Source organism: Leptopilina heterotoma, unplaced genomic scaffold, assembly GCF_015476425.1.
Source record: "Leptopilina heterotoma isolate Lh14 unplaced genomic scaffold, ASM1547642v1 Lhet_100, whole genome shotgun sequence".
NCBI lineage: Eukaryota > Metazoa > Arthropoda > Insecta > Hymenoptera > Figitidae > Leptopilina > Leptopilina heterotoma.
The window spans coordinates 1,546,472-1,568,757 of NW_025110814.1; the positions used below are offsets into that span (position 1 = coordinate 1,546,472).

A 22,286-nucleotide genomic window follows, 5' to 3' on the forward strand; every position below is an offset into this window, starting at 1 on the left:
CATTTGCGAAGTTAGGAGTTTATTTTTTAAAAAAATCTGCTTTGCTAAAATGTCAACGAAATGTTTATTGTTTTCTATATTAGAGTTTCAGAATATTTATTTACATACTAAGTGTTTTCCGGAGTGGAATTTCCTGTTAAACACGAATATCGTATTTATTTTCAAATTAATTCACGTTGTTCCATAAAATTTAGAAAAAACTTAAATATGGACTCACTATGGGCAAGGATAGTTAGAGATAATACGGTACGGTAAAATCCTGTTAATGACATTGCAAATTTTAAAAAAGGGTTTAATTGTTCTTTTTAGGTTTATTTTACATAATGGTGCGTAATTATATACGGGAAACGAAGCTTATTGGCCAAGAAATTTTGTGGTCGTCTGAAGAAAATTGGATAAACCTCTAATTCTAGTTCAGATGAATTTCTATACACTGAAAAAAAAAAGTATTGAACCAAGAAAATTTTTCTTGGTTGAAGCAAATCGTGGGATTGAATACGGCCAAGACTATTAAAGTATTGATTCAAGAAAACGATTTTCTTGACATAGGATATTTGGGAGAAGAACATATATTCTTGATCCAAGAAAATATGGAATTCGACCAAGAAGTTAGTCTTCTTATACGAAGTATGAAATGTATTAAATGAATAAAATATTTTCTTGTTCTAAGAATATATATACTTAATTGAATTATTTTATTTGATTCATTCAATTTTTTGTAACGTTCGTTCAAGTAATTCAAGATTTAAATGAAGAAAACATTTATTTTGTGAGAGAACGCAGATATTCTTGATCCAAGAAAATATGGAATTCGATCAAGAAATTAAGTAGCATGTAAGAAATGCAGAATATATTTATTCAAAATCATTTATGCACGGAGAAAAAAATGCTGTTGAATCAATGACATATGGGTTTGATTCATTGAATAGTGTCATAACGGGCTGCCTAACGTATATGCTGTTGTTTTGAAAGCACCGATTCTAATGATTCGATAGTATCACTTTCTTTGAAACAAAAGCATATTTCTCAAATTGACAGCATACTATGTTAATTCGAAGGTGAATCCTTTTGAATCAATAAACAAAATTTTTTAATTTAACAGTATATGCTTTTGAGTCAATGACTATAACTTTTAAATTTAAAAGCATCATTTTTATGATTCAAAAATTTGTACTCTTAATTTTTTTAGTTGTTGCTATCGATTGAATAACACCATACTGTTAATTCAATTCTTTTATGTGGTTAAATATATACCAACGATAAATTGAAAAAAGGGAATTTTTGTTCACATGTTTTTTATATACTATAATTAATTCTCACACCTTTAACACAACACTTTTTATACACATCTTTTTTTCAATTTTTCACACTAACATATACATCTTTATTATTATTTTCATTTTTTCCAACGGCTAAACACACACACACACACATACACATTCAAACACACTTATCTTTTTTAGTCAGAAAAATACGGCTATTCCCAAGCGGTCACCCATCCATTTAGTAACCGCGACCAACGACGTTTAACTTCCGTGATAGACGAGAACCGCCGCGCTGCAATGTAATACATCCGCTTCTCAACGTTGGGCACTTACTTTGTGGTTAAATACCGTGCTCGAGATTTTTCGCGTATATAAGGGAATTTATATAGGGAATTTATATTTAACTAGTCATTAATTAATTAAAAGAATTTAAATAATACTTTTTTATATTGGAATCTCAAAAACGACAGGTTTAATAAACATATAAATATATGTGGGTAAGTATTTCAATAAATTTAGTACCTGTCAATGTCTCAAAACATAGTGTTCTTATTTTTATAGCATATGCTATGGGCAGTCCGCAATAGCACCACTCATTGAAACGAAAGCATATGCTTTCGTTTTCAGAGCGCGCTTCTTTAGAGCAAACAATTTTTCATTTGATTTAAATTTACATGCATTTTCTTCAAATTTATCTATTAGATGCTTCAAATGAATAATGTCAAAGAAGCAATAAATTATTCTGTTGCTATGTATAGATGAACTATAGAAACAATTTGCACAATATCATTAATTCTACAGTACCGTACTTTTAATTTAAACAGTTTCATTTTTTCATTTTAAGCAATATACTTTTCGATTAATAAATGTGTCATTGAATCAATGACGGGGAATTCAATAGCATGGAGATATTTGATTCAACAGCACTTTTTTTTCAGTGTGTATCAAATCAAGAAAGTATGTTCTCTGTCCGAGAAAATATTTTCTTGATTTGAGAAAATTTATAGATTTCAATCAAAAAAATACTTTCTCAATACAAGTAAATTATTTACTTAAATTACCCCCCCCCTTACCCCCATCCCATCTTTTCTAATACTTAGGTCAAACATTTTTATTATTTAATTAATTAACATTTATATTTTTTATTTAAATAATTAAATAATTGTTATTTTACATATATATTTACATTTAATTATTACTTAACACAAATACAACAAATATACCTTAAAAGAAAATTTTCCACGGTCGGAGGAATTGAACTCGGGTTGCACGCACCAGAAGCCGTCACGCTACCACTATGCCATCCTAGCCTCAATGGACAGTTTTCAAAAACTGATATTTAAGTTGCATATACATTTGAAGAAAAATATTTTCTTGGATCAAGAACACCGGCATTGTGTTAAATAAAAAAAAGTTTCAAAGCAAATAAATAAAATGATTCGATTCAAGAAACATGAATTCTCCACACAATACTTTATTATTTCGCTTAAGAACATGATATTCTAGATTCAATACTTTTTGGTACTTCGGAAAAGTAAAATATTTGGTTGAAATAATTACATATTGAGTTCTGCCAAATACTAAATTGTTAATTCAAGAATTCTGTTCAATGCTAATAATTACTTGACACAAGAAAATGAATTTCTTTCTTCAAATAAATATGGGATTAATTGAATATACTTTTTAATCAACTTGAAACAAATATTTACTTATATTAACCTTCGTATTTTCTTGAATCAGGATTATATGAGCGTTGAATTAAGTAAAAACTTTTTTAAAGGAAACAAAAGAATGATTTAATTCAAGATCTTACACTTAATTGAATTGAATAAATAAAATATTTCATTCCAGAAAATATAATATTCTCGCAAGAAATTAATGATTTTGAAACATGAGAATATAGAAATGCTTCAAGTAAAAGAAATGCTTAGATTAATTAATATTTCTTTGAAATAAAATAATTTTTAATTGAGTTGAAACAATTATTAACTTGTATTAATCTTCCCATTTTCTTGGCTCAAGACTATGGGTGTTGGATGAAATAAATAGTTGCTTTAAAGGAAATAAAAAAATGATTTGACTCAAGATACCAAATGACTCAAGGTAAATTACTTGACGTGAGAACATGATATTCTTGATTCAATACTTTTTCGAGACTTGGCGCATGTAAAACAGTTCGTTTGAAACAGTAAGATATTTACTTATGTCAAACCCATATTTTCTTATTTCAATAACTTTGATCAATGCTCAAAATTACTTGACACAAGAAAATAAATTTCTTCCAATAAGAAAATATGGGTTTGTTTCAAATAAATCAGGTCAAGAAAATGCATTTACTTGATTCAATGAACTTTTTTTTTCAGTGTACAATAATTGCAATTCAGAAAATTTTCAATATATATTTTTAATACTTGACCCTGCTGGAAGTAAAGAGATACAAAGAGATTAAAAAAAGGGGATAAAAAAAGATTAAAAGGTATAATAGTTTGGAGATGCAAAATGGATACTTAAAAGAGATACAAATTGTTTATCTCTTTCTATAACCTTATATTTATATATCTTTTTATCCCTTCTAATCTCTTTATATACAGTTTCAGATATAGAAATATATAGAAAAAAATATATAAAAAGAGATAAGAAATTGGGGATGCAAAGTGGTGAATTAAAGAAGATAGAACTTTTCTATCTCTTTCTATTCACACATTGCTATCTTTCTCTATCCATTTTCACATCCTTTCTAATCCACAGGAAAGTAAAAACAGAGATATCCCTTATAGAAGAAATCGATTAATTTCAATTAAAAACTTTCTCTATTGTTGTTAATTGAGTTTCTTAATCGTGTTGTTCTAATTCATTACTATTAACTATAAAAAATTTGCAAGTAAATCTTTAATATATTTTTAGAAAAGTTTCGGTGCTGTGTGAGTTTAAAACTAATTTTGGTTGTCTATTACTGATAAGCATTTATTGGTTAAATATATTTACAATAAACTACAAAAATATGAAAGTTAAACTCAAACAAAAACGTAAAATCGCACAGTGCATAACACACGCTTTCTGATCTACGGATCTACTGACCCGACGCCATGACACATAACAGCTGGGAAAATCGACGCATGCGCGTATATCTTTATGAGTATGTATATAGAAAGGGATATACTATAGTAGATTAGAAGAGATAACTTATTATATCTCCTCAAATCCCCATATTCTTGTCTATCCCTATATATCTCTTCTAAATGAAGTAAGGAGATAGAATATGGGATTGGAAAAAGATAAAAAGAATACCATTCGGAAAAAAAGAATGATAAAAAGGAATAGAAAAAGTTTAAAGTTTTGCAGTCTCGCATTTCTATCTTAATAATGGGAATAAATAAGTGTTAATAAGATCCTACATAAAAAGCGATGGAAGGGTATAAATATGATATCAATAGTTATTAAGAAAAGGTTATAAATGTGGACAAAGAAGATTATATCAAGAACTTCTGTCATAAAAAGATATAAAAGTTTATAGACAGGTTATTAAAAGGTATTGAGAATAGGTTATTAATAGGTATAAAGAATAGTGTCTATAAGGTCTAACATTGAAAGAGATACAAGGAAATAGACAGGATTTTAAAAGTAATAGAGAAAAGGTGATTGAAAGGGATAACAAAAAGTTGCAATAAGATTGTATATAAAAAGAGATAGAAGGGTTTAAAAAGGCTATTAAAAGTTATTCAAAAAAGGTGATTAAAAGAAATAGCGAACAAGTTGATAAAGGTAGGAATAGAAAGGCATAAAGAAGTATAGGTAAGAGATTAAAAGTTATACAATATTCATATCTCTTTCTATATTAGCAATAGAAAGGGATTAAAAGAGAAAAGGTTTCTATCTATTTACTTCCAGCAGGGGAGATAACAATATTCAATAGTCTAAATCCAATAAAATAAAGAAAACGAAAATTTACTGATTTTCTATAACATTTTAGCATTCGAATTCTTTTATAAAGAATTCTTTCTAATTCTTTTATACTTCTTATTTTCTTTTTTTTTATAATTTTTTTTTACTTCTTTATTCGTATATCGTAGGGATTTGAGTCTACAGTAAAATAATGTATAGCAAAATTATAGCCAAATAACCAGGCTTTCCAAAAATACTTTTCGTTTGCAGATACCCAATGGGAAATTTACAACTGGTGGAGTACTGCGCCAGCACTGGCAGTACTGGCAGCTACGCTGACAGACAGCACTGGCATAACTCTGGGATGATAACGCTGTCTAACGCTGGCGAAGTACTGCCAGACAGCGCTGGCGCAGCACTGGACCAGTGCTGGCTGAGAATATTGCCGCAATAAATGCCGTATTGTTATTAATTAGTCGTAAATTAATAATTATAAATAATTTAACAACAAAATGGTAAATAATATTAATAAATAGTTATTATTCATAAAATATTTCTCTTCTTAAAGAAATTGTATTAAAGATGGAGACTAACAATGGATATAGTAAATGAAGTAGAAAAAAATTGTTTATAACATTTAAAAATTAAAAAATAAACAATTACAGTAAGTGTGCATTAGATTTTCATATCTTAGTACCTAACGATTGGAATCTTGAAATATCGCAAACCTATGAAAATAAACAAAATTGCTGACGAGGGGAATCGAACCTACGGACTAACAGACTAGCGCTCTAACCACTATGCTAACGACACATGTGTACAGTAAAGTATTAATATCTCAGTATCATTCAGACATACAATTATTGAGTCAAAGATGAGAAAAGAATAGGGATACGTTAGAAATAATAAATTGAAATAAAATAAATTAAACTAAATTTTTAATAATTAAATTAAATTACTTTACTTATTGCATTTAACATTTTACGTAATTCTGCACGCAAAAAAAAGGTTGGATAATACATCCAATTTTTATTGGATAGAAGAAAATTAGCTGTTATATCTATGTGAAATCATATATGAACAAACGGCGTTGGTTCCAGTGACAATTTTAAATTTATACTTATGATTAGTCATTATATCTATTTAGTTGGATACGGTTTCCAATGAGTTGGATGTAGCAGCCAACTGAAATTTGTAAGTTCCGATTCCTATGATGCGCATGCGCTGTCAAGAAGTTGCGACTCGATTCCGACAATTTCGTGCGTGAACGTGAACTGTCAAGTAATAAAGTAGCCTAATTGAAATCAAAGTTTGTAAAATTCTGTCTTCGCTTTTACAGAGAATCTTATATAGATTATGAAACACTATTATCTCTTAAAGAGAATATGATTTTGATAAATTTATTTATTTGTGATGAGGAACAACCGCTCCACGATGAGGAATACCTAACGCGGAAAACATTTTTAGGTTATGTTTGTTAATTTTAAAGTAAAAAAATCATAAAGAGAATTAATTTTCAGTGATAACTAATGATATTTAAATCTTAATTATATCTAAAACATTCAATAAAAATTAAATTAGTAAAATTAAAAAAAACAAATAATTTTATTAATATTCATGTGTAAATTTAATTAAATATGTAAAATATATAAATGGTTATTTCACTATTAGAAAATAATTGCATTATCCAACTTGAAAGTAGTGATAACAAAAAAATAGACAGTTCACAAAATAAATTGGCTCCCCTATCCTACAGAATTGGATAGTACATCCAACATCTAAAGCTGAGTCCAGAATGAGAGAGTCTGTGCACCGATGTTCATAGCTATAGGTATACTACAGCATGCTTTAGTATATCTATAGATATGAACATCGGTGCGCACCCTCTCTCATTCTGGACTCAGCTTTAGAATCCAATTAAATTGGTTGCCCTGTCCAACTAAATAGATCGCGCTCCAGACACTATCTAAAATAGCTGGGGTATCCAACACATAGTATACTGTATCCATATACACTGAAAAAAATTCTTAGTAGATTTGACTACTTTTTAACTACTTTCCTTAGTTCAATAAGTCCCCAAAGATAATTTTGAACTTACATTAATTATCAGATATGTAGTTGAATGAAGTGATAATACAGTTGCATTAACTACTTTTCTTAGTTAAATAGGAACCAATGACAGTTTTGCAGTAGAATTAACTGCTGATATGTAGTTAAAGTTACTAAGATAACTCAGTAATAAAGTAACTACTGAAAATGGTAAAATAAAATTATTTATAATTTATTATAAATATTATCGAGTTGTATTTTTTTATATTTCCCCCTACCCACTTTTGTTTACCTATACCTTATTTATTTAATGTCTATATACCTAACGGAGAAAAATCTCTAAACGTCGGGAGTTGAACGCTCGACCCTAACATTCGTAAACCGATAACCTAACCACCTAACCACGCTCGCCCGCTACGATGAGTTGCTTAATACTTATAGGCATTCCAGACACAGTTCAACTGATAACTGTAGTTAATTTTACTACTTAAAGTAGTTGCATTTACAACTTTTCACAGTTGATAATCTTCTATAAAAATCTATAACATAAATTACATGGAAAATAATTCAACTCCTACACGGAGAGAAAAAACAAGGCTTTTCCCTGTGACTTCAATTCATGCCTTTTTCAGGTAGGAGTTTCACCGGATTTCCCGATGAACTTCTTGCGTTTAGCGGTTAGGCCATGCCTTAGCCCCTATTGGCCTTAGCTCGTTGCAAGAATCTCACTGGGAAAACCCGTGAGCGTCCTGCATTTTTACTGTGATAATTTTCACGCGTTAAATGCGTATTTTTTCATGGGGAAAAGCCTTGTTTTTTCTCTCCGTGTAGAAGAAGTAAAAACTACTACAAAATTAGTCTATCGAACTACTTTAAGTAGTAGAATCTACTACTTTCTGTAGTCATTTCTGTAACATACCTGCAGTTACAAAGTTAACTATAAAATTACATTAATTTAATTAATAATTTTTAACAACATAAAACAGTTAAAATAAGTATCAAAAGTAGCCAGACTAACTAAAAAAGTAGTTCGTTTTATTACTTTTTACTCTACTAAGGGGATGTAGTTGAAAATGTCTCATGTATTTTTTTCAGTGTATTTTTCTGCGTGTGAAATTACATGGTAATTTTTTAATAATTTTTTATTCATAGTAAGAAGTATAATAGTATTTTAATAGGATCCAAATTATTATTGAGATTAAAGTTTAAATTTTGTTTATAATTTTAATTTGTTTCAATAATTTATTATTTACAAAATTAGACAATTAGGGGAGAGTGGGGCAAGACGGGGTACTTAAGGTTTAAAGCGCAAAAAAACGAAAATTATCGAATATATACTTTATTATTATTTTTAATTATCATCTTTGGGAATCAGTCTTTCGTAAAAAAGGCGTACAAAGGCCATCTGTTTCTTAAAAAAGCTTATATAATTAATAATATTGAAAAAATTGCAAATCTCCCCATCTTCACTGCAAAAAATGGCGTCTAAAAATAAGACGTTTAGACGTTTATAAACGTCTTATGTAAATAAGCGTCTTATTTGAGCGTCTTAAATGAAAAACATAACCTCCAAATACATGCATTTTAGAAGGCAAATAAGACGCTTATAAACGTCTAAAATGTGACCACGTAAACGTCTTAAACCAAGACGCTCTTTTTTTACAGTGTTGCCCCACCGGCGGGTAAGATGGGGTACCCGTAGGGGTAAGATGGGGTACTAACAAAAAACAACCTATTTCTGTCAACAAATTTTACAAGTAAAGGTTGCATCTTCATCTTCATGCATAACTGCAGTGAGCCCATTGGCCGCAGACAAAAAAAGCAGCCCAGCCTTCATTTGAGTCAGCCTTCATTTGTAATGGTTCATTTAATAACCATTACAATAGAGACAAGGTGTATTTTCCACTTTACCATCGCTAATTGATGATTTAACCTGACAAGCTTTTTTCTTTTTGGTCACTCTTATTTTATTCAGTCTTGATTTTAGTAGTTTTCTTAACTTCTCTTATTTCTCTTTGTTTTTGCTTAATTTGTGAACCCCGTCTTGCCCCACTCTCTCCTACCCCATCTTGCCCGCACCTACGAAATTGAATAAAACGATTAATTACTACAATTTAGGATTCAACAAAGAAAAAAAAACATATGCTTCCCTTCTTCTGTAACCCTTGACAGTTAGAAAAAAATTTATACAGTTCATTAACTGTTATTATTAAGTAATAAACACCTCCTAAAAAAGTGAAAAAATGACAAGAAAATCGTCAGAAACAGTTTTTTTTAGTAAAACAGATAAAAGATTTGTTCTCATGGCCTTTAGGTTTTGTAAACAAGAAACTATCGTCTCGGTGCAGTATTATGTAAAATATAATCGCGATTGGTTAATTCGTTTGTTAAATAAGACCGGTACCCCGTCTTACCCGCTACACGGAGAAACTTTTTCTTCTAATATTAAATATATTTGGTTATCTTTATTCTAAAAGTACGTTAGAATGTGAGGATTTTTCGTGCGTTGTGATAATAATTTCAACATTAATACGAAAATATGATAAGTTCGTTATATATTAAGCAACCTTCGGTGTACAAAAATTACTATCTGCATTAGAAATAGTCTTATTTTTCTTTAGAAAAAAATAAAATGCTAGTTTTTGTTTGTGAAATAATACGGTAATTCTAACCTTTTTTCCACATATAGATAGAATATATAACAGACATTCTAACGTAACATACCAATTTTGGAAGGACTGCGGGCGGACTTAACCGATTTCGCCCGAGCATCACCGAGTCCATCAGCTGACGTCGCGAACTAACCCTAATGTTTTCGAAGTTGAAATTCACACGTGTATGAAAGAAAAAAACCTTTTATTAATAAACGTGAATGTCTCCTCATGACAAATTAAATTCAAGAACTGTTCCTCAATATAACATAATTTTTTTCACGACTTTTACTTATTTACATAATTTGATTAGTAAGTTATTTTAAAAAATGCTCTCTCTCGAAGGCACATATTTTTCCACTCGTTTAATATATAAGGACGATTCAGCTGTGTACTTCTAACGAATCGTGCGATCTTTAGGTTTCCGTGACCAATCGTCGTGTCTTTACTTGCGTGTGCGTGTCTGCGTTAATAATATAGGTTAGGTTCTTACGTCGTGTTAAATATATTTACCTACAGTTACAGTGACATACACTAATGCCATCTACCATCAGATCCAAGTATCACTATCGTCTCTATATGAGTATCTATAGACAATTAATTTGTTGTGTTTCTTTTTAATTCATGGCTTTCCCAACTTTGCAAAAATTATTATTTTCTTTCTAAAACAACATACTAATTTTCGTTAGTTTCCTTATGAAAAACTGTAAAATATATACTGAATGAGTGTTTTTGATAGTCTCAATAGCAATTTCTATAACCTATGTCGTTTTTCCCTTGAATCTAACCTAACATACTAAAATGTCTCACCAGTTTTAAGAATTAGTGCACGGAAAAAAAAAGTACGTGAATTTTTCATTGACTCGGTACTTGACTTTTGGATACGACACAAAATACTAAAAACAGTCTAGTACTTTTGCATGAGAGTTTCAAAAGCAGTCAATGAAAATTTCGAGTACCTTGCTTGAGAATTTCATTGACTTTCAAAAAAACTGTAAAATAAAAAAAATAATTTCCACTTGTTCACACCGTTTTTCTGAAATTCACTCATTCATTCACATATTTGGATAATTAATCACACAAACAAAGAACAATTATTGTATCACTTTTCGACGTTCGTCAACACTTATGAACTAACCTATAACACACATATATATTCGCGTATAACTTAAATATAAACACACACTTAACACTTAAAAGTACGTATCGAATTGTTCTTATATACCACATGGTGAAATTTTTCACGACTTCTGAGACATGCTATTTCACTGAAAACTGAGACTTACATAACATTCTGTTTTGTGAGAAACACAAAACAAGAAATATTTTTTTGAAAGTCAATTCTTGAAGACAAATATATATTAACACTATTTGTTTTCATAAAATAATAGTATATTCACATCTGAAATTAACACAAACGGAAACAGACGATCAGCTGGCATTTACCTTGGGTAGAAACGCGCAACGCACACTGCGCATGCTCTACAGAATTTTCAAGCGCAGTCAACTAATCTTTCACGTACTTTATAAAACTGAACAAATGACTTTTCGTTAAAATTTAAAAAACACTGTTGCCCATACTAGTACTAAAATAACTCTAGGACTTTTCTATATTTTCTAATAAAAAGTATATGATACAGCCTTGTACTTTGTGTTCTATCCAAAAGTCAAGCACTTTCAAGGAAGGATTCACGTACTTTTTTTTTCCGTGTGGTATTAAAAGTTTCTCCGTGTACCCCGTCTTGCCCCACTCTCCCCTATGTTAAATTATTATAATTAAATTTAATAAAAGTAAAAAATGAACAACTAAAAAGTAAAATATTAATTTTTTTCAATAAATTTATATTTATAAACATTCCTAAACTTTTTTTATAATTTTTTTCAAGTTTATGTCAAAAAAGCAATGTTGGCAAAGAGCGTCATGAACAATTTTTCTATACTCAGCCAGCACTTGCCGCCGTGGCTTGTCCAAGCTTTGGCGAAACAAAAATTCTGTACTGCGCCAGCACTAATTGTCGAGGCTCGGCTAGACTACGCCGAACAATCGTCTGAGTACTAAGCCAGTGGTGAACATCGGCACTACACTGGCATTTCCCATTGGGTACATATTCAAGTTTTGCGGCTAGATCCGATTACACAGGCCTACAAAATTTAGAATTTTGTCAGACCCACAAACGGAATATGTCATTTCCGATGTAATTTGTCACCCTGAATCCAAAACTGGCAGCGAAATTGCTCTATCACGTCAGGATTCTGAGATATTCTAACCTAAAAGAGTAAAAAAGGCCATTTTTGGCAACATTCGACTCTCCATAAAATCTACAAAAAATTTTTTGTATCATTGGAACAAATTTTAAAAGAAAGTACAATTATTCACCTTTCAAAATATTCTACACCCGATCCGATCCGACTTTTTTTACTAAGATACAACAATTTAAAGTTTAGGTTACACGACCTAAAAACTGAAAAAAGGAAGAAAAGAATAATTGGAAAGTACTTTAACTTAAGCATCTGATTCTTAATATTTTGGGATCGTTAATTAGAAAACCGATGTCGGATTTTCAAAATTCAAAATGGCGGATCCAATATGGCGGCTGTCAAAATAAAAAATTGATCGGATTCGCTTGAAACTTTTTACTCGGGGTTTTTTGAGGACTCTAATTACTAATCCGATGTCAGCTTTTTGAAATTTAAAATGTCGGATGTAATATGGCGACATATTTTTAAAAAATTTAACGGATTCGCTTGAAACTCTTTACTCGGGTGTTTTTGAGGTCGCTTATTAAGAATCTGGTGTCACATTTTTGAAATTTAAAATTATTGTGGATCTAATATAGTATTATATGTTAGTAAAATCGAAGAACGTAAAATTCGAACATTTAGGGCATAATTTATACACTCTTTTAGTAAAGAAAATTAAAAGTTTTATTCTTCTTTATGAACCTTTACACATTTTTCTGCAAAGGATCTTCGTATAGTTGGTTTCGTTTTTAGAATATAATATAGAATCACTCCTTTGCTTATATCTGGACCTGTAAATACATCTTTTCTCAATTTAGATATCTATAGATGTGGAAATCTTTTTTTCAAGTACTCAAACGACTTCGAATTTTACGTTTTTCGATTTTACTAACATATAATACCATATTAGATCCACAATAATTTTAAATTTCAAAAATGTGACACCAGATTCTTAATAAGCGACCTCAAAAACACCCGAGTGAAGATTTCCAAGCGAATCCGTTAAATTTTTTAAAAATATGTCGCCATATTACATCCGCCATTTTGAATTTCCAAAAAATCTGACATCGGATTCGTAATTAGCGACCTCAAAAACCCCCGAGTAAAAAGTTTCAAGCGAATCCGATCAATTTTTTGTTTTTACAGCCGCCATATTGGATCCGCCATTTTGAATTTTGAAAATCTGACATCGGTTTTCTAATTAACGATCCCAAAATATTAAGAATCAGATGCTTAAGTTAAAGTACTTTCCAATTATTCTTTTCTTCCTTTTTTCAGTTTTTAGGTCGTGTAACCTAAACTTTAAATTGTTGTATCTTAGTAAAAAAAGTCGGATCGGATCGGGTGTAGAATATTTTGAAAGGTGAATAATTGTACTTTCTTTTAAAATTTGTTCCAATGATACAAAAAATTTTTTGTAGATTTTATGGAGAGTCGAATGTTGCCAAAAATGGCCTTTTTTACTCTTTTAGGTTAGAATATCTCAGAATCCTGACGTGATAGAGCAATTTCGCTGCCAGTTTTGGATTCAGGGTGACAAATTACATCGGAAATGACATATCCCGTTTCTAGGTCTGAAATTTGTAGGCCTGTGTTATCCGAAAAGGTCTTACTAACTATCCTTGCCCCATCCTCCCCTACTATTAGTTAATACGCAAATTTTGATTCTAGTTTGGATGTTGTACTTATAGTAATATAGTTTTTATTCAGGGTGTCTACTAACCGGGAAATAGCCGGGAAACGAAAAAAAAACCGGGAGAAACCAGGAAATAGCCGGGAAACGAAATTTCTAAATAAAATTTTTATGAAATTGGGTACTATGTAAGGAAACAACTAGCATTGGTCGATATATCAGATCATTAAAAAATTTACGGGAAAAATAAATCTTTTGTTCGGAGAATTTTACCTCAGCATTGAGTATTAGAGGAAATAATTTTTCTTGTGTTTGAAATTAAAAAATTAATTTCTGTTTTATTTATAAAGTGTTACTAAAATGTTTAAAAGATTTACTTAGAAAGACGTTAAATTGTTAAATCCTGTACGGTATTAAATTTAAAAATAAATTTTACGTAAAATTCTGTATACTTTTCAAGTGTAATAATTATTTATTGACAATGAAACGGTGTTATTTTATAAATAAAAAGAAAATTTTTAGGTTCTTTAAAATTTTGTTTTATACTTTTTTATTATGATTAATATTAAATTATCACTTATACATTAATATTTAAGGTGTTATATGCTTCATCATGCATATACTTGTAGTGCAAAAAACGTTGATATCTTAAACCGGGAAATAACCGGGAATTCAAAAACTGAAAAATAGTAGACACCCTGTTATTGTAATTTTAATTTTTGAGTTGCTCTGCGTACAATATTTCGATGGACTTTTCGAACATATTACAACCTGTTTAAGTGAACGGGTAGTAAAAGTAAATGTTTGTACATACTCTCTAAATTTGAATCAGCGAAAAGTCGCTGATTCACCAGCCCAGAGTATGCAGCTGATGAAATAGCGTATATACACTGATGAGACAGCGTATATGCACTGATTTTCCAGCGTATATACGCTGTTTCATCAGCTGCATACTCTGGGCTGGTGAATCAACGACTTTTCGCTGATTCAAATTTAGAGAGTAAGGAGAAAACTACTCAAAATGTATACAATGTTAATTTTTGGAAAATGAACTAAATTTAAAATTTATTATAGCTTTTAGGAAAACTGGACTTGGGAGTGAAAAGCCAGGGACAAAAATCAATTGAATATTATGTGAAATTTATTTGTTTTCTCTCTAAATCTGAATCAGCGATAAGTATGCCACTATTTCAATTAGCGTATATGCGCTGTGAATTAGTGAAATTTCACTAAATAATCAGTGAAACTTCACTGATTAATTAGCGCATATACGCTGTTTTAAAATAGTGGCATACTTATCGCTGAGAATCAGTGAAATTTCGCTGATTCAGATTTAGAGAGTTCTACTTAAACTGACCTTCTAATTTTACAAAATTTCCGCGTGTTTACTTAATAAAATTAATTAAACACGACGAAAAAATAGTTCAAAGTGCGCTAAAAAAATAAACAACGAAAAAACGATTGCAACAAAATATGGCATCTGTGGTGAAATTTAAGGAAGACTTTCAAAAAAGGTACAAAAACTTGGTAGTGTAAATCTAAAACAGGTAAACTTAACATAATATTCCATTTTCCTTGCTAAAAGCTCTTTAAAATTTATTAAAATATTTTAAAAATAGGATTATTTGTCATATAAATAAAGGAAAACTATAAAAATACAAAAATTAGTAACATATTTTGATAAAATCGCGAGGTGGTTCCCCCCCCCACCAGGTGGTACAAAAAAGCCACTTGCAGCGCTTTCGTAAAACTCTTATAACTTACACTGAAAAAAATACATGAGACATTTTCAACTACATCCCCTTAGTAGAGTAAAAAGCAATAAAACGAACTACTTTTTTAGTTAGTCTGGCTACTTTTGATACTTATTTTAACTGTTTTATGTACTTAAAAATTATTAATTAAATTAATGTAATTTTACAGTTAACTTTGTAACTGCAGGTATGTTATAGAAATGACTACAGAAAGTAGTAGATTCTACTACTTAAAGTAGTTCGATAGACTAATTTTGTAGTAGTTTTTACTTCTTCTAGGAGTTGAATTATTTTCCATGTAATTTATGTTATAGATTTTTATAGAAGATTATCAACTGTGAAAAGTTGTAAATGCAACTACTTTAAGTAGTAAAATTAACTACAGTTATCAGTTGAACTGTGTCTGGAATGCCTATAAGTATTAAGCAACTCATCGTAGCGGGCGAGCGTGGTTAGGTGGTTAGGTTATCGGTTTAGGGGCTGTCCATAAATTACGTAACACGTTTAGGGGGGAGGGGTGGTTCGAGAAAATGTTATCATATGTTACATGGGAGGGGGGGGGTCAATCATCATTATTACGTTATATTTATAAGGAACTTAATCTCTTTATAATGGATAAATTTTTGAAAAGCTGTCCCTTGCCGCCACTTCAATATAAGTAAAAATCGAATCATTTCGCGAACCGATTCTTGGGAATAATATACAATTTTTATTGTTAAAAAATCAATGTTATATTTTTGGTTGTTCAGTATGATTAATAAAATTATTCCTCTAAATGTTTTTTATATTTAACTTAATTTTGTATTGCTATTGTACGATATAAATACTAAAAATAGCAGTAATAAGGGGCCGTCCATAAACCACGTGGACACATTTGGGGGGGCGGGGGGGGGGGGGTGAATCAAAAGTCCACGTTTGTCCACGAAGGGGAGGGGGGGTGTTAAAGCAAATGTCAACGTGGACATATAATCAAAGATATTTCCAAAAAAGATATCTTAAGCTTAATCAGAATGATCATAAGTTTCAGTTAATCAATTTCCCTGACAATTTACTGATATTAAAATTAATTTCCCTGACAAAATTCTTTTTACAGGAAAGTATGAATGTTTACGGAAAATGAGTAACATTTATGATTTTAATTATTTTTTAAAATGACAATTATAACCCTTCCTGAATTCAATTATTTTCTACAATTTCCACCCAGTAAAAAAAAAGTATTGGAAGAGAGCGAATAGTATTGTCGGTGAGTTTCTGCCAATACGGTTTTCACGCGAAAACATATTGGCAGAAATTCACCGCTAATACTATTCGCTCTCTTCCAATACTTTTTTTTACTGGGCAACTAAACCTTCGTCTTTGAATCAATTAATTTAAATAATTTTCCGAAAGTTCTTCTAAAATTCTGTTATATTTTAAAATTATTTTTGAATTTGATTGATAAATTTTAATTAAAAATTTTTAACATGATTGTTTCCTCTAAAATGTTAAAAATAATTTTAAAATGTTATTTTTTTGTATATATTTGAATTTTTGAAAATATGTAATTGAGAGTATTGAATTTTAAAAAATTAGAAGCTAATTTTCATTAATTTTCATTTTTAAATTTACCTTTAAAGATTTTTTATTCTACAAAAATTGTAATGAAAGACTTAAAATAAATTAATTATTTTCAATTAAATTTTACAAAATTTCAACTATTCAAAAAGATTTGTTTATACAGGGTGGCCATTTTTTTGTAAAAAAAAATTCACGGTCATTTCCCGGTCATAAATTATTTTTCCCGGTCATAAATAATAACTCTGAAAATAAATTATTCCATGAAAGATTGAAAGAATTTCCTGATTTTTAGACAAAACTTTGACTTTTTCCTAAAACCTAAAAATATTTTAGTTTACTCTAAAAATAATTTTGAACTTAAATAGATTTTTTGAAATAAATATTTAATTATTATCCATTATTTTTCCATATAGTAGGTATTCAAATTTAAAAAAAATTCAAATTTTAAATCCTTTAAATTTGAATAATTTTTAAGAATTGCTACTGTAACTTATTAACAATTATTTTCAAAATTTCAATTCAATTATATTCTAGAAATAACTAAAATATTTCTAAAATCCACTTGTTTACAAGACAATTTCATGAAATTTTGAATAATTTAAAAATTTTTCAATTAAATATTAGGTACATATTTAAAAACATAACTAATTTGAAAAAAATGTGAATAAAAATATTTTTAAAAACTGACTTATTCAGAATTTTTAATTAAAATCTTTTAAAATTCAAATTTTCTAAAACTTAAATTTGAAATTTTTTAAAATTCAATCTATAATAATTATTAATTTAACATTCTAAAATATAGAAAAGTTTGCTTATCAATAATTGCAAAAAAAACTAATTGATAGTAATGCAAAATACGATTTTTTAAAAATTTATTTTCTAAAAAAAGAAATTTTATTTATTTTTATATACATTATTTATTATTCTAAAATTAATTTTTATAAATTTCGTATCACTTTTGTTCTAATTAGTTCAAATTTTTAATAATTCTTATTTGTTTTGTTATAATATTATTGCAAAAAAATTTTTAAATTGATTTATTTTTCACTATTCTATAGGATGTGAAATTTTTTCTCATTGAAATTTTTTTGACAAGTTTAATTAAAATTATATTTTGTTTAATTATTGTTAGAAATAGAAAGAATTTAAAATTAAATTTAATATTTTCTTTTTCTAAATCTGTTACGTTGGACAGCAAAATTCATAATTTTCTTATAAATTCTAGAAATTGAATATTTTTATAGTACTTTTTATAAAATTCTCTGACAAAATATAAATAGATTTTATAGAAGATCGTTCAATCTTTTTTAATGAAATATAGTTAATACCTAAGTCTTGAAATAAATATTTTTATTTTTTCTCACAAAATAATGTGTGTTTTTAAAAAAAAATCCAAAATCCCGGTCAAGTTCAAAATTCACTGTCATTTCCCGGTTTTCCCGGTTTCCCGGTCCAGCGGCCACCCTGATTATAGTTATTTTTCACATTATAAAAATCAAAATAACTTGTACTTTTTCTTTACTAAAAATTGTGGTATTTTGTCGCAATTATTTTAAATGAGTCGAAAAAAGTTACAATTTTCTTAATTTCCCCGACAAAATTTTTTCCTGACATTTCCCTTACTTTACTGACATTCTTGCTTTGAAATATGTTCAAAAATAATCTTTTTTATTTTTTAACATACAGGAGTAAAAAAAACTTATTTTTTTAATTTGCAATATCCACGTGGACAATTGTATAGGGGGGGAGGGGGTTTGACAAATGTCCACGACTGTCCACAACGGGGGGCGGGGGGGCCAAAAATTGGTGAAAAATTGTCCACGTGGTTTATGGACGGCCCCTAAACAAATTTGTTTCGAAAAACGTTAGTAAAAAAATATTTTTAAAAATTACGTAACATTGATAAGGAGGGGGGGGGGTGTAAAACGATTTTGTTACAACTTGTTACATAGGGGGAGGGGGGGTTCAAAATTTCACTAAAAACGTGTTACGTAATTTATGGACGGTCCCTTACGAATGTTAGGGTCGAGCGTTCAACTCCCGACGTTTAGAGATTTTTCTCCGTTAGGTATATAGACATTAAATAAATAAGGTATAGGTAAACAAAAGTGGGTAGGGGGAAATATAAAAAAATACAACTCGATAATATTTATAATAAATTATAAATAATTTTATTTTACCATTTTCAGTAGTTACTTTATTACTGAGTTATCTTAGTAACTTTAACTACATATCAGCAGTTAATTCTACTGCAAAACTGTCATTGGTTCCTATTTAACTAAGAAAAGTAGTTAATGCAACTGTATTATCACTTCATTCAACTACATATCTGATAATTAATGTAAGTTCAAAATTATCTTTGGGGACTTATTGAACTAAGGAAAGTAGTTAAAAAGTAGTCAAATCTACTAAGAATTTTTTTCAGTGTAGTCCTTTCATGGAATAAATAATATTTCCGTCAAGAATATTCAAGCTTAATAACTAAACTTTGAATGCCAATTGGAAATTTGAGAAAAAAAATTTTAAATTCAGATTTTATAGCGTCCACTTCTAAAATCCGGATTTTTAAAAGGAGGAGGGTCAATAAGGCCTGTTTTCGGCCCCTTTCAAATTTTTATTTAAATGCTTGAAATAAATTTTCCCCCAAAGAAAAATGATAATTATGATGATTGAAGGTTAAATGAGGGTGCACGGAGAGAAAATTTATTACATATATTAACACATATATATATTTTGTAAAAGTTTTTACAGTTTAGGGAAAAAGTGCACCAAACCGAAATTTTGGTATCAAAAATACTAAACAGTGAAAGAAATAATTTGAAATTTAGTAAAGTTAGATTAAAATTCTTGATATTTGATATTATTATACTAAATTTCATATTATTCCTTTCACTGCACTGAGAAAACTGGAGTATTGGACTAAACATCTGGAGGGACAAATCGTTGATATTTGAGAGTTAGCTATTGGATAACAATCTAAATGTTCAAATACACCATTGGCAGATATTCCTGCCATTTCTCTTGGAGGGAAAATGAGTTTATAACAGAGGGACAAATTAATCATCTTGAGAAATCCCTTCCTTATCCGACGCGAAATGAATAAATAAGGCAACCTAACCTCTAAATTAAATACAGTCGGGCCTCCGAACTGAACGCTTTCAAACTGTACGCTGGCTTTAGTTTTTAAGTGCTCCACAGTGTACGGTGGCGCTACTAAATTCAGTGCCGTATATTTGAAAATGTTGCCTTTTAAGGAAGAATCTGAGGGACAGTCAAATAAAAAGTTATTCCAATGTCATAATTTCGTAATTTAAAAAAACTAATTAAATTTTAAATTCGTCTTGTTGGAAAGGCGAAGAATTTAATTTTGAATATTTAAAACGATTAAAAGTTTCATTTGAATAAAAATTACAATTTTCTGTCAATAAGAATAAACATTTGTTAAATTTTAGGTTATGTTACTTAAATCATTCATTATTGACGACAAAATTATCATTTTTATTCAAATATATATTTAAAATTTTCAAAATTTAGAAAATTAAATTCCTTACGCTTTTACCAAAAGGAATTGAAAATTTAATTTGACTTTTTTTTAAAATACTAAATTATGACATTGGACTAACTTTTGTTCCGATTGTTTATCAAATTCTTCCTTAAAATTAAAAATTTTACTGATTTAATCAAATTATTTTCTTTTTCATAATTTGGATAAATCAGTGGACTTCTTTTAATTTTATGAGGCAATACGTTTTGGTTAAAAATAAAATTGTTAATTTTTCTAACATTTATAATTTTAAGAATAGTATATATTTTTATGATTTCAATTAATTTTAAATCTAAAATTATGTATATTATAGTCCCAGACGATAAATGAGGAGCAAATTTTCAAAATTTGATAAATTCCTATTTTCTTATTATTTCGAGAAATCGAAATAAATGACTTTCCTGACATAACCACTCAGTTAATTTCAAACTAAAAAATTTGTAATATTTAATATTTGTAACAAAGTTTTTATATTTAATACGTTCTGTTTTTAATAAAACTTTCACATAATAAAGTAACTTTAAGGTTTTGGTAATTTGTTCTAATAACAAACATAAAAATTAAAAGTCAATTTGGTTATGTCAAAAAGTTTTTAAATTGAAAATTCGCTGTTAATAATTTTTTTTTTTTAATTTAGCAGGGACATGACGATTTGTGAGATATTTAAATTATTAAATTTATGTTTATCTCGATTTAAAAAAAAATATATTTATCAACTTTTGAAAACTTGCTCCTTAAATATATAAGTGTACAGTCCTGAAAATTAAATAGTGGGGATGAGTTCGTCAGCGTACAGTTTGAAATCAAGTGTAGGGGTTATTTCTGGGGTACCGTACAGTTCTGCGGCCCGACTGTAAATAAAATGTCAGAAAAATAATTTCGCGCGCATCAGATCGTACACATTTTCTGCGCAACTTTTAACCCTCAGATATAATGGGAGAGAATATACAAGTAGATTTCCATTATTATCAATTCAAAATTTATTTTAGAAGGACTATTTAACTCTCTTCATAAGCAAAGGAAAGATACACTTTTTTAACCTCTGAATTTGACTCTCCAGTTTTCTCAGTGTGTTTAGTATTTTTGATACCAAAATTTCGCCTTGTCGCATTTTTTCCCTAAATTGAGAAGCACTTTTACAAAATTTAATATAATTTTCTTTCCGTGTGCGTTTGGAGAATATTAACCCCTAAATAATAAGGGTTTTGAATAAAAAATGGGTAAAAAATAAGGGTAACAAAATTTTCAATTATGAATTAATTGGCTTGAAACTCGTTACTCAGGTGTTTTTGGGGTCACTGATTACGAATCAGGTGTTAGTTTTTCAAAATTCAAAATGGTGGATCCAATATGGCGGACGACTTTTTTAAAATATGACTTAATTGGCTTGAAAATCATTACTCGGGGGTTTTTGGGGTCGCTGATTACGAATCTATTGTTAGTTTTTCAAAATTCAAAATGGTATACGACTTTTTTGAAAAATGATTTAATTTTCATGAAAATCGTTACTCGGGGGTTTTTGGGGACATTGATTACGAATCTGATGTTAGTTATTTAAAATTAACACCAGATTCGTAATCAGCGACCCCAAAAACCCCTAATTGTAAGTAACGAGTTTCAAGCCAATTAATTCATAATTGAAAATTTTGTTACCCTTATTTTTTACCAATTTTTTATTCAAAACCCTTATTATTTAGGGGTTAATATTCT

The 22,286-nt window shown here is 29.0% G+C and overlaps 1 protein-coding gene across 1 annotated transcript in view; it reads left to right on the top strand.

Annotated features, from left to right (window-relative positions):
• Positions 1–22,286, top strand: part of LOC122499266 (ras-related protein Rab-43) — a 145,218-nt gene that overhangs the window by 39,697 nt on the left and 83,235 nt on the right. The window lies entirely within an intron of this gene.